The sequence below is a fragment of the Pectinophora gossypiella genome, chromosome 15, assembly GCF_024362695.1.
Source record: "Pectinophora gossypiella chromosome 15, ilPecGoss1.1, whole genome shotgun sequence".
NCBI classification, from domain to species: domain Eukaryota; kingdom Metazoa; phylum Arthropoda; class Insecta; order Lepidoptera; family Gelechiidae; genus Pectinophora; species Pectinophora gossypiella.
In genome coordinates, this window is record NC_065418.1 from 14,978,423 (window position 1) to 14,992,169 (window position 13,747).

The 13,747-nt window shown below is 38.2% G+C and overlaps 1 protein-coding gene across 3 annotated transcripts in view; it reads left to right on the plus strand.

Annotated features, from left to right (window-relative positions):
* The window catches only part of LOC126373375 (neuroglobin-like), a 141,213-nt gene that overhangs the window by 10,537 nt on the left and 116,929 nt on the right, over window positions 1-13,747 (plus strand). Inside the window, exon 1 of one of the 3 annotated variants that reach the window (XM_050019531.1) lies at window positions 8,737-8,847. The exons of 1 other annotated variant lie outside the window; for it this stretch is intronic. The gene's annotated coding sequence lies outside the window, so the exon portion shown is untranslated. Of the gene's footprint in view, window positions 1-8,736; window positions 8,848-13,162; window positions 13,260-13,747 lie in introns of those variants that run through there. One more of the 3 variants, XM_050019530.1, reaches the window with a different exon arrangement.

The following is a 13,747-nucleotide window of genomic DNA, read 5'->3' on the forward strand; positions in this document are numbered from 1 at the left end:
TTTAAAATAATTAAAATGACACTTAAATTTTCCGACAGGAAATTCCATTTGAAATCAACTCAGAATCATGGTCTCAATCATCCCCGAAAGTTTTAGTTACGATGTAACTAACACCCTGTAATATCAGTGTAGTTCAGTGGTATAGTCACGCGGGTCATCATCGCACTTAGGGTCAGCACAGACCTAGGGGACGAGGCTAGCACATTCTTAATCCAAGAAATCTTTAGCCTGGCTGGTCTACGGGGTCCTTGAATTTTTCCCTAAATTATCAATTGTATAAAATAATAAAAAATGAACTTTATTACAATTCCCAGAAAATGTAAAATGTAATATTGTTCAACAACGATGAATTGCTCACGCGGAAGTGCCGAAATTGGACTCGATGGCAATGGTAATAAAGTTAAGTTTTTAGTGTTATCAGGGGGGTTAAAATGGCCACATCGAAGCAAAATAAAAAAAAGAAGAAAAACAGAAAAAGAAAAAAAAAAGAAAGAAATTATTTTTGAGTGACATTTCGGCGCGTCTCATTGAGGCAACTGGCGATCCGAGAGCTGGCAGTTATTTTGCGCAGAGGATAGGCCTGGCAGTTCAGAGGGGGAATGCTGCCAGCGTTTTGGGCGCTCTGCCTCGGTGCGGCGCGCTGGAGGAGATCTTCTATTTATAATAAGTTCGTATTGTTTATATTGTTATTTTTAGATCATTTATTTGTTAAATAAATCTTTTACTTACTTTCGAAGCAATTCATCTAAGAAAGCAATATTGCTATTTGACATTTGTTTGCATTGCGCACTTACTTTTATATGCGGACCCTGTGAAAAACGGAATAATGCTAGGGAAATGATGATCAGAAACTGATCGCCTCGGTACTGATCTTGATCTACGCTGACCCTTACGAACGCTGAACCCAGCCTAACTTTATAACCACACTGAACTAGGTCTATCCACTGAACTTCTTCGTCTTCTAACATGTGGGTTTTGAGGTCGATGACCGACTTCATCAATGAGATTTTTATATGGAGTGTATGGGTTGTAGTTATATTATCGGGCAAAATCTTGGGCGAGGATGACACGGTTAGACAACATCAAGGAGTGGACGAAATTGGCGACGGTCAAAGAACTATTCCATATGGCCAGAGACAGGCATAATTTCTATGAGCTGATAGCCATCCTCCAGTAATGGAAGTCCACGTTAAGAAGAACTGAGGGTATGCCTTTGACCATAGAATAAGGAATAATACTACGGAAAACAAACAGAAAGAAAGGAAGAAAAAAAAATATTCGACATACTTATTGTTTTAAAGCCCGCCGCACAGCACTACCGCCTTGCCTTTATGCGGTGAAGGAAAACATCGTGAGGAAACCCACATTCCCGAGAAATGCATTTTCGGAGGTATGTCTCTCTCTCTTGGGTCGGTCCCTCATATCTGAGGATCGTGGTCAGCATCAGGGTTGCGAGGACCCTTCATGCTGACTGTCTTGGGAAAATAGAAGCAGTGGTTTCCCGTTGCCTTCTGCCCCAGACATTTTTGAAGTTATTTAAACTCCAAGGCCGCTGTTGCCTCTACGGTCGGTTGCCCGACCGGTGGTATGGTTATACCGCCATTGCTCGGTCGCCAGAGCCTCGTCCGTTATCTAGCAGGGAGCACCGCGGCGTCCAGTGGACACCGCCGCCAGCGACTCATAATGAAGCACCGACGCGCGCAGGTGAGGTTGGCAGTTGGGCCGGATATAGGTGTTCTTTCCGTTCTCCCCTTACTCCCCGGAGGTATGTCACCTAACCTGTATTGGGCTGGTTTTCCCTTCGCAGGTTGGACGTTCAGACAGGCAGTAGCTTCTGTAAAAAACCGGACCTGTCAAATCTTTAGGTTAGGTAAGCGGACCCTGTGAAAAACGGGATAAAGCTAGGGAGATGATAATTATGTTGACTACGCTTAGACTAAGCGCTGATCCAAATCATTCCGTCTTTAATATCTCTCCGCAAAGATATCACCGATATCTGTGAAACCGTAAGTAAAACTTCATCTTTCTATGAATAGTCGTTGTGTGAAACAAAAGAAACTCATTTCAGTTTACAATATAGTTTTTCAATTATAAACTTGTTAACATTCCAAACTGATTTTAATTAACTTCCCGGGTTTAGCTCGTGAATAGTTCGGACAGTTCGCATTGTTTTAGCTCCGGTCAAGCAGTGAATTATATCACGCCTGCATCCCCGAAGGTGTAGGCAGCGGTGCATAATAATACCCACTCCTCGCCAGCTATGTTCAAGTCCCACGCGCAACAAAAACAACACAAAAACATAAGGAAAAAAATAAACTTATACAAAATTACATACCTGCCGGGTCTGCATGACAACCGCGTCGCGCGCGGGCGGATTATATTAAGCGCTTCGACCAATAAACGATACGAATGCTATCTATGTAGATGGACGTCAAACGGCTATTGGTCGAAGGCCACGATATGAATCGCGCCGTTTCCGTGCGGAGCCTACAGAAACGCATAAAAACAAACAAAAAATAAATAAGTAAGTAAAGTGTAAATCACCTTAAGTGAAAGGCTTAGGGTGGCTTGCGTAAGGGTCACTAAACATGTTTAAAGATCCTTACGCAATCCACCCTTAGAATAACATACTGCAATCAAATCCAGGCTGCTTAAACAAAGCCCAGGTTAAGAGTACTCTTAACCGGCGAGCATGCATGAAGACTTTGATGAGAGTGGAAGAAGCGAAAGTGGTGTTTTAGGATAGTAGTAACGACCTCCGTGGTCCAGTTGAGCGTTGGGCTCACGACCCGGAGGTCACGGGTTCGAATCCCAGTGGGGACATTCCATAAAAAATACTTTGTGATCCCTAGTTTGTCTTGATTGTCCGAAAGTAAGATGATCCGTGCGTCTTATATATGTATGTACTCATACGTTAACTCACGCTCATGTTTCTAATGGGATAGAAAAGGCAAATCTGCAACTACTCCTCGGAAGAAAATTCTCAACAATAGATATTAGTCAAGTATAAAAAAATATAAATGTTTATCTAGGATCTCTCAATGCGTCTTATCGGGGCTTCGGGGGATGCTAGGGCGGTAGTTATTTCTGTCAGAGAATTAGTCTGGCGATTCAGAGGGGCAATGCTGCCAGCCCGTTGGGCACCTTACCTCGATGTGACGCATTGGAGGAGGTGTTTTATTTATAAGATGTGTTTGTTTTGTTTTTAATTGTTTGAATAAATTGGGGTTACAAATGCTTATTAATTTATACCTCTTAAAATATTTTATTTCCCTACATTGAAAATGACAGAATTTCGATAATTGTTCAACTGTTCTCGCTTCTCTAGATTCCTCGAGTGAGTTTTGAGGATACGTCTAACTTATTATAAATTAAAAACTTCCAGAAACTTCTTGTAAGTAGCTCAGAGTTTAAAGACGTTTTGCATTTTGAATGGCAGAGTTTTGACTTGAACAGATCGGTAAAATGTAATTTCATTCTCGGAATACTTACATCGGTTGTGAATAACTTAGCTTTGAGTATTGGAAGTTAAGAGATTATAAAGTTGTTTCGCTTGTCAAAATTTGTTCTCGTGGTTATTGCCAGATGGGAAAGGAAGAAATGAAAATGAACGATAATGTTATGGGCGATAAGCTGATCCCTTATCACCATAAGGTTCATCATATCCATCTTAGGACTTCGTATCAACAGTGGCTTCAAGTTGTCTTTGATTACTTGTGGCTCTGCCCACCCCATTAGGGATTACGTGCGTGAGTTTATGTATGTATGTATGGGAGAGAAAGAAGCGAAAGTGATGTGTCAGGATCGTTGTAAATTCTGTAAGGGTTTCTGCCTACTTACTGTTATGTAAACAGGAATTATCCAAATCTATGCTTGTTTGTTGGGGCGGAAGGCAAGAGGGAAACCACTGCCCTAATATTTAGCGTCGTGGTTCACGCCGCGACTTGTGCTGAGTGAGGCCCTTTTATCTCAGGACGTCCACCACCACCTTATGATCATTTCGGCAAACATCCGTCTTGCTTTTTTTGTAATTGTTTTAGTGGAAATTTGATATGATGTTATTGTCTTTTTTTTGTGTGTGGCGCCCTTTTATAATAAACTGTTTCTATTCTATTTCCTATTTTGTCCTAAAAAGTAGTATCTAGAATGCTACACCGACAAAAGCGTGGCTCTTAAAATAGTGATGATGTTTCTTGTTTGATATATTTAGTTCTAGCCGTTTTTCAGTTTCTGTTGACATAAATATAAGCATTGTGACTGAAACAAATAATATTCAAATTCCCGTACTCCTCTGCTTACCCCTTTGGGGATACAGGTGATGCCATGTTATGTTTCCTCAAATTATTGCGGCCTTCACCTTTATCCAGAGATAACACTTTACAATTATCCTCTCTTTTCACCAGCAAATAGCAAAAGAATGGCCAGCTTTTAATAAAGCCCACCAAAAAAGTTACTTTTTTCTGCAAATCCGTCTTATTCACAAAAGAACGGCTACAAAGCCTGAGTCTAGAAACTAGAATGTAACTGGACGTGAATTGTGGAAAAAAAGGTCCGTTATCCAACACAATGGTCGGATCTGGAGTGAACGGAATTCCGGACATGGTTACCTACCAGTATAGTATGTTATCCGGAATGCGATGTTGGCACTATTCTGGAGCTGTTTGGAAATCATCATTTGAATTTGATGATGGCTGCCCAGTACTTAAACCCACGTTCATCCCTGGTTTAGTTTTTATTTGTAAAGTGGCATGTAATGTCGTTTCATTATGAATAGCTATTTTCCTAAAACTTTTATGTGCGCTTGTGTGTGTGTGTGTGTGTGTGTGTGTGTGTGTGTGTGTGTGTGTGACGGTGTGTGAGGTTGTGACATATCCTTCAATCCAATTCCCTGAATAAAAGAGGACAAATCAAATAAATGCATACATTTGTCGGGTGGCATAAAATTGCGTCAATGGGCGCGAAAGTGAAGACTAACTCAATACGAATGTCGTTACAGCTGGAGTGAGAGCGAATATAATGTCATTTCACGGTGCCTGTGTTGTGTTAATCTGATTTTTGAGGCGAGATTTTGCGTTTTGTTTTGGGTACAAAAAGATGAGGACTTTTGAAAAAAGAATAATAAATTAGAGAATAGAAGAACTTACAAAATACAGATGAACCAAACTGTAAGTATGAAGTTGGATTGTATGCACACAACACTACATACAATTACCTAATGAATTATTTTTACCTAGTAAGTAAAAAATAAAATCTATTGAAGAAGATTGATGTAACCAATAAGACAATAAACACTGATGGTTATTCTTCAACAGTCTTTGATTTTTCAAGAAACCCCCTTATATGAATAAAAATAAATTCTTTTGTCATCATAGCGTTATACCATCTTTCACAGGGTCCGTATATCCAACCTGAAGATTAGACAGGTCCGGTTTTTTACACAAACGACTGCCTATCTGATCAACCCGAAAAAGGAATACCAGCTCAATACAGGAAGTCTGAAAATGTGGGTTTCCTCTGCACCAATAAGCACCATGATAATCATAAAAAAGAAATTCTCCATCGGGAATCGAACCCGGACCTCCAGACCGTGACCACTATACCACAGACGCTGTTTTATCTTAAGCTTAGGTTTTATTTGTATCCTTATCTAAAGACCAGTATATATATCACTCACACAAGTTTCTTTTTTTGACGCCAAGCTTATAAATGTAAATATACGAAATGTAGTAAAGTTCTACTTCATCGCTGCATTTTTAACTTGAATTTTCCCACTTTGCTGTGTACGAAATAGTAAGTCGTTTGAACCCTTTTTAGCATAAAGAAACTTTTGAACACGTTCACCAGTTCAAAAGTTTATAAAAAAAAATACGAACGCTTCTCGTTTTTCATTTAAATATTTAAAAAATATAATATTAATTTGTTGAAATGAACCCATGGAACCTTCAAGTTTGATAAGCGGAGCCTGTGAGAAACGGAATAATGCTAGAGAGATAATGATTAAGTTGTTGAAATGGTTATCCCGTTTTTCACAGGGTCCACTTACCTAACCTGAAGATTTTATAGGTCCAGTCCAGTTTTTTTACAAAAGCGACTACCTGTCTGACCTTCCAACTCGCGAAAGTAAAACCAGCCCAATACAGGTGAGCTCACATACCTCGTAACGTATTTCTCGGGAATGTGAGTTTCCTCGCTGCTGAGCACGTGATAATCATTTATGATACAAACATGATTTCGAAAACAAATTTGAAGATTTATGCTCGTGCTGGGATTCTTTTTTTTTTGTGACGTGACTTATTGTAGATTTGCCGCAGATGGCATTAACTACTTGGCCAGATAATGGGGAGCACTGAAGGCTCTCACCCAGACAATCACAACAGCCCTGAGGGTGCCCAGTTGGGCGCGAACCTCGGCTCAGGGCGTCGTCTGAGAGGAAAAATATTTGAAAGAATTAATTGACCCTAGCGGGTCGATAGCGATAAGAGGTGATTGAGGGAAATCGTCGACCACGCCGACGGGGTCGATATCGGGGGCCCGTGCTGGGATTCGAGCCTACGACCTCACTACGTGAGTCAAGCGTCCTTGCAACTAGGCTACCACAGTTAATAACGGATCTTACCGCGTTAAAACAGACAATTTGAGAGATCCCCAATATCCACAAACACCACGATAAGATAATAATCTGTCCTTCAAAATAATAGGTAGATAAGTATTATGGGTGTGAACTGTATAGCCATCTCTATTCCCCACCTCCATTTTCATTTAACACGTCCAATAAAACACCGAAACAGAAGTAGGTCAACAGGTTGGCTACTCGAAATCTCGAATGAAATTCATAATTGTCGCGTTCCATCCTCTCTTTTACACCATTTTTTTATTATTATTTTTATTACCTACTTCAGACGACAGTTGTAAAATTTACGACCAGGATAAGTCGGATGACCGGAACCGAGCGGTGATTAAGATGCGGTTAGAACTCTTTCATAACTCTTGTCTTGTGACGATAATAAGGAACTTACCTTTTTATGTTTTTTGTTTTAAAAAAGAACGTTTAGGGCCCTGTGCCGAGGTTTTTCTTGCAGCTTCTTTTCCCTGACTAATACAGGTTGAGATATCTTTATGAATAAACTGAAGTAGGCAACATAATTACACTTTGAATCGCCATTTTTTACAAAACGAACGTCTCACTCAAAACTACTGTCATCATCATCATCAATTTAAAAGCCACGCTCTTGTCGGTGCAGCATTTTCCATGCTACTTTTTTAGGGAAAAATGAGCAGTGGTGTCTCTCTTACCTTCCGCCCCGAACACTACTGTAAAGCCGGGGAAAAGAAGCTCCAAGAAAAACCTCGCCATAGGGCCCTAGACGTTCTTTAAAAAAAAACACATCATTTGTCTTATAAAAGGACCTCCGCATAAGGCGCGCCGTCAGTCGCAACGCGGGTATTTAGCGGGCCCTGCCCAGTGAGGTAAGGCGGACATCACTCTTCAATGCAAATGCTCATTTAATTTGATCATGGCTTTAAAGTATTAATAATAAAAACAAATTAAAGGCTGCAAAGCAAAAACTTACCTTCTGGTACATCTGGAACCAATCTACTCACAATAGGTAGGTAAATTACCTGAAAAAAAAAACAGAAATCTGTTTCATTGTCCTCAAAAACTCCCTGAAAACAATTTATTTTCTAATTTAACTTCAGATTGATGTAACGTTACACTAAACGAAACTCCGTATACCAAATTAATTGTTAAAATGGAGAATTAATTTTGACTAAAGACTGTTTAGTAAATGAAAACAAAGCTCCACTGTCACAAATACTGGTTGAACAACTTGAACATTTCTCAAAGTGCTCGGTTCATAACAAAATAGATACTTAAGTCAAAGCGTAGTAGTATATAACTATATACATCTATAATCATTTTCTACCTACGCTAAACACAGTGCAGTTTAATGCCTGTAACGTAACGAAACCTTGAGAGCTACAGGCACATTTTCCTCAGCTTTACATTCGCAGTTCAGCCATGTGAGTGACAGAGATAGATCGATTTAAATGTATAAGTGTAAAAGAGAGCGCAGAGAAAGCCTTGATGAAGATTATGTGACGCGAACCGCAGTTGAAGTTTAATCGGAAATATTGTCTCTGAGAGACGAAAATGAAGAAACTAAGTAAATAAATTGTTACATTAGCTTTTTATGAATGATTTTATTATTATAATTAAATTGGGATTCACTTTATTTGTTTTGGAAAATATTTTACGTAAATAAAGCACAACTTTCCAATCATAGTAATTAATTAATCTAAATAATGTAAATAAAAATGAATCAATATATAAATACAAATAAGTATTAAAAATAAAGATTGGATACATCACTTTACTTTTGTTTGGATGTAAAAAATATTATTAAATATACTTAGTAGATTCTATTCATTTAGTAAACGGTAGAAATACGTGGTTATAAAGCGCAAGGTAACCACAATCTATTTCTTACTGGTAAACATTGCGATTGTTCGTTTAAACAATCTTTGTTTGTTTGAGCTCAATGTCATTAATTAACTAATAATGCAACAGGCAATGTACTGAGCAACATTGTCCTTAAAATGAAACGTTCGTTTTTCTTTAAAGGTTAAAATTACCTCATTTATACAAAAATTATTAGTTTTCCAAAATTAGGTAAAATACGTATTTTATTAATGACGCTTCTGGTCAAATAATCTTTGTCGTTATCAAGCGCTCGGGCCAGTCTTGCTCGACGCTCCTCCGCGGTCGCTTCAGGCTTTGAGCGACTGAAATATACGTGTGTTGTGCTGTGAAGTGTGTGTGCTTTATCGGATTGTGACTACTCTTTGGTGAGTCTTCAACTCTAACTATTCTTTGGCTATTTAATTTTGTACTTTTTAGCATTTATAGCAATTTAGCAACTGTTTAAATGTACGATATGTTTATAAAAATATGTTTACTGAAGCTGCAAGACATTGGATGAGACGAAACGCGCAGTTTTTGCTTCGTTGCGTTAACGTTTGTAAATTTTGTGAATGAAATTACGACTTTGCGTCCACGGTTTTTTAATTTCATGATTATATCAAATTAAAATTATTATGATCTTTACGCAATAGAGTAACAACACAATTTTCATGGTTTTGTGGGTTTATCGATATCGCCGTTTGGAGCTTTACATATGATACCAATAATGGCGGTATACAAGTGGATAAGTATACGGTGAAAAGTTTATTTAATACGAGATTCAGTATACATTTTCCTTAGATGGAATTCACCACATGGCTGAATAGGCTGTGAAAAGGTAATGGTGCTCATTTTCACTCGTTGTACTCGTTGGAATAGATAGGAACAGAGACTCTATCTCTTAAACTAAATAGGTAATTAAAAATAACATTAATCTTTAAAACCTTATGAGGTATGGAATGACACTGTTGAACATCTCTGAAGGGCTGGGAGCAAAGAAAATATATAATATCGTAGTGTATGCGTGTATTTGAGATCACCTGTAACTGTATTTGCGATCACCTTTAACTGTATTTGCGATCACTTATAATTGTATTTACAGTCACCTTTAATTTTATTTACAATCACCTTTATTTGTTTTAGAAATTATATGTAAGTAAGTATAGTAGTTGTTGGTGTTATAAAGTAAAATAAAAAATAACGCTTTAGCTGCTTTTCATAAAAACAGTTGTGCCTTTTCTGACATGATGAACTATCTTAATAGGTTTTGCACCATCAGATCTATTTTATTTGCCTGCCTTTGTACCATGTAGCACGTCGCTGCAATTACCAGCCAATGAAAATCTACAATAAGTTACGACAAAAAATGCTTGATGATCTCAATATCAACCCCTACGTTACAGAGAACCTTTGATAAAGCCAAAACGTTTAAATAGGTACTCCTGTTCCTATCGCGTAGTCGAATGGGAAACAATGTCTTTTATTTTTCCCTTTCTTTTCTCTTTTATCTTTCCTTTTATTCGAGGATTTCTCTTTTGGATGCAAACGAAACATGCACTCCCTCAGTATTTTACATTCTAAACGCGGGGAGCTTTTGTACTTTGTTATACTTATCTATCTTCATTCATTTTTACATAACGTAACAAAGCATCACGACTGTATCTACAAAGGGGTAGGCAGAGATGTATAGTCTATAAACCCACTCAAAAATATCTTTAGTCAATTTTTACATAACGAACGTCTCATCCGCCTAAAACTACTGCAGCTTCTCATAACCTGAATAGCCGGGGAAAAGAAGCTGCAAGAAAAACCTCGGCACAGGGCCCTAGACGTTCTTTAAAAAAAAAACATGAAAATAATATTGGTATACAATTGAGTCATTTAGCTGCCTAATATCAGTTCTCAGACAGTTAATCCCATGCATTCATATCTTCTAAATAATCACTAACTTTATAATAACCTTTTTTGGAAAGTTTTTGTTTATCTACTGTCTTAAAACAGTTGAAAGGCAAATTCTCATGACTGTAATAGGGGGCGAGTCTATTGCCATTAACCGAGCAAAACTCCTGGAAACCACGTGAAATCAATTTCTTATCTGTGATCCAAACATAAATTTTGATTTTTTTTTTTTTAATTTTTTTTTTATTATTTTTTTTTAAATGTTTTGTGAATTTGTGTGCAATAAAGTGTTTTTTATTTTATTTATAAATTAAAATTTATAATATCGAATTCAATGGTTTTGAACCCGAACCGGGATTCAATGTTAGTTAGTCTTGCATTTTCCGACCAGGGCTAAGAATCATGGATAATGCATTTCAATAGCTTTATTAAACCCGTTATGGGGTCATGTTCTCTCTCTCCATCATGATGGACTTTTTATAAATGCGATAGGTTAACTTTCCATCATTTCGATTCATTACACCACCCGGTCCTGGGTCTGGTTCATGTTTGGATCAAATGATTATCACGTGCTGAACTGTGCAGGAAATCATCGTGAGGAAACCCACATTCCCGAGAAATTCATTTTTGGAGGTATGTGATTTGTTTTGGGCTGGTTTTCCCTTCGCGAGTTGGAAGGTCAGACAGGCAGTTGCTTCTGTGAAAAACCGGATCTGTCAAATCTTGAGGTTAGGTAAGCGGACCCTGTGAACGACGGGATAATGCTAGGGGGATGATGAATTTAGTTTTTATTTAGTTTTTAATTGCTCTTTGTGTGTTTCTCTTAGCACAAACAAGCGCTACAAAAACAAAATCATTTCATACTTATCAAATCAAATTAAATATATTTTATTGTACAGAACTAGATCACTACTACTCTGTGTCTCTACTTATCTGTAAATCTGAAGAACTAAGCGTAGTTTACCTTTAGCTCTGTCCACCTCGATAGAAATTACGGGCGCGGTTAACGTCCATCGTTAATTGAACGACCGATAATTTCAGTAACGTGACAGCTGTTGGCTCCCAGATAATATTTTCAATTCCCGGTAATGCAAACATTTGATTGGTTCATATGATTTGATTTGATATTTGTTTTAGATTTGAGCTTCACTGTATTTGTCTTTAAGAGTTTCAGACCCGTGATACATAGGGAACGTCTTAATGTAGATAAGGCGCGGTTGGATAGCGGTAAAGTTGCTTTTAGATAATCACATAGCAAATAATAAAAAAAAATAAAAATAATTGTTTATTGTCATAGAAAAATAAGCTCCCATTCGTTGATCTAAGGGAAACCATAAGATCACACAACCATAAGTCTTTTAAAGGGCAATATTCTCATGCTGCACTATAATATTAAAAAATTTAAAAATATCTCCTATACTTACAGGCTGCCTAGAAGAGATTGCCACTTAGCAATAAGGCCGCCTATTGTACTCATTCTATTTCTCTTTTGTTTTGTATTTTGTTTTTTCCCGTTTGTGCAATAAAGTATTTGTTATGTTAGTGCTAATTCCTGTAGACACCATCTAAGTTTATTTTAAGTTATACCTGTCATTTCCATATCTGCCGAAAAGCAAAGGGAGGGGTAATCGCCAGACAAAAAAATTAAGGGACACACGCCAATTTTAGGCAGAAATTTAAGAAAACACCCTCCCAAAAATTTACATTGACCAATAACCCGACAGTATTAGAGAGACGTTCCAAAAATATATTTACGTCAAAATTGGCGATTCAAAGTAAGGTTATTTTTTAGTTTGAGTATTGGGACGTATAAATTCCCAGCTAAAAACGAATTTCCATACATTTCGCACGACCTCGTTTTACTACACACTACACATTGACGTCATCGTACACGCGTATCTGTGTGTGTGACGTCTGGCGCCCATACGATTGGAGACTAAAGTAAGACCGAAGGGGTGAGGTAAACCTAGCTCAGAAGCTGGTGGGAGGGGAGAGTTACCGTTCTATACGTAGCATTATTTATTATTCTACGACAGGCCAGTAAGATCAAATCAGCTATTGAGAGAAAGAACGTCGCTTAAATCAATAAACCAATTTTCGTAGCTATCCTTACTGAAGCTGACTGGAATTCCAATATAAGTAGCTAGGTATGACATACGTGACCTGAAAGGTTTATAGTAAATCCATCTAGAAGTACGCAATAGATACTGGACACTATAGTTACAAAAATCAAGTACGGTCACGAGTACTAATATGTACACACTTTGAAACCATGTCACATTAACTTTTTGACATATTAAACCGTAAGTCTTATAAAATGTCAAATATGATAGTGCGACAAGTTTCTAAAGTGGGTACATGATATTGCTCATCTGTACCTACTAGTCTAATAAGCAAGATTAGATGATAGTTGGGAATAACGGCCTCCGTGGTTCAGAGGTTGAGCGTTGGGCTCACCATCCGGAGGTCCCAAGTTCGAATCCCGGTCGGGACAAATCACAAAAATCACTTTGTGGGCCCTGGTTTGTTTCTGAATGCTCATCATTACTAATTTAAGAGCCACGCTCTTGGCGTTGTAGCATTCTCCATGCTACTTTTTAGGGAAAAATAGAGCAGTGGTTTCCCTCTTGCCTTCCGCCCTGCAGTACTCTGTCTGACGCGAGTGGGATGTCGCCCAGAGTAGTCTATTTCAAAGCCGTACTAGGACGCCTGTCCTCCGCCTCTGAATAGTACTAACAGTTACTGCTGCCCTCTGTCAGTTTCCAGGTTACAGTCCCTGAAGAGGCGAGTCGCCTCTTCCGTCCTGCATTGCGGTACCAATGGCTCCCATCTCCGCCTCTGCAACCGTTGAGGTCTTCACCCGTATCCCCGGGTATGGATTCTACATTATACCCCGTAGGTATGAACTGGTCTGGTCTGGTCTGTTGTTTTTGAATGCTACACTTCTCACTATCTTGAACCCCACGCAATATAATTCGGGTTAACACACACACATAAGCTAAAAGTAACTAGGTAGTAAATTGTTCGACCTTTAGACCCTAATCAACACAATATCCCGGGATTACGGTGTGTAAAATGAATTTATCCTTTTTGGGGATTAAGCCCTAAAGTTCTTTACCAATATCGAACTGACCTCTCCGAGGTTATTAATAGTACCAACTCGTACGAAAGCCTCTATCGCATTTTGAGGTCAAATTTAAATTTTAGGTTTGTATATAAATATTTTCGCTACAAGGAAGACACATAGGTATGTAAATTAAAAATCTGGTCAAGTGCGAATCCGAATCGCGCACCGAGATCTCTTGGCTCTGACTGTTTTACTTATCCACTTTGTGATAGAACAACACGTTCAAAACTTCCGAAGAAAGGAGAATCCCGATACAAAAG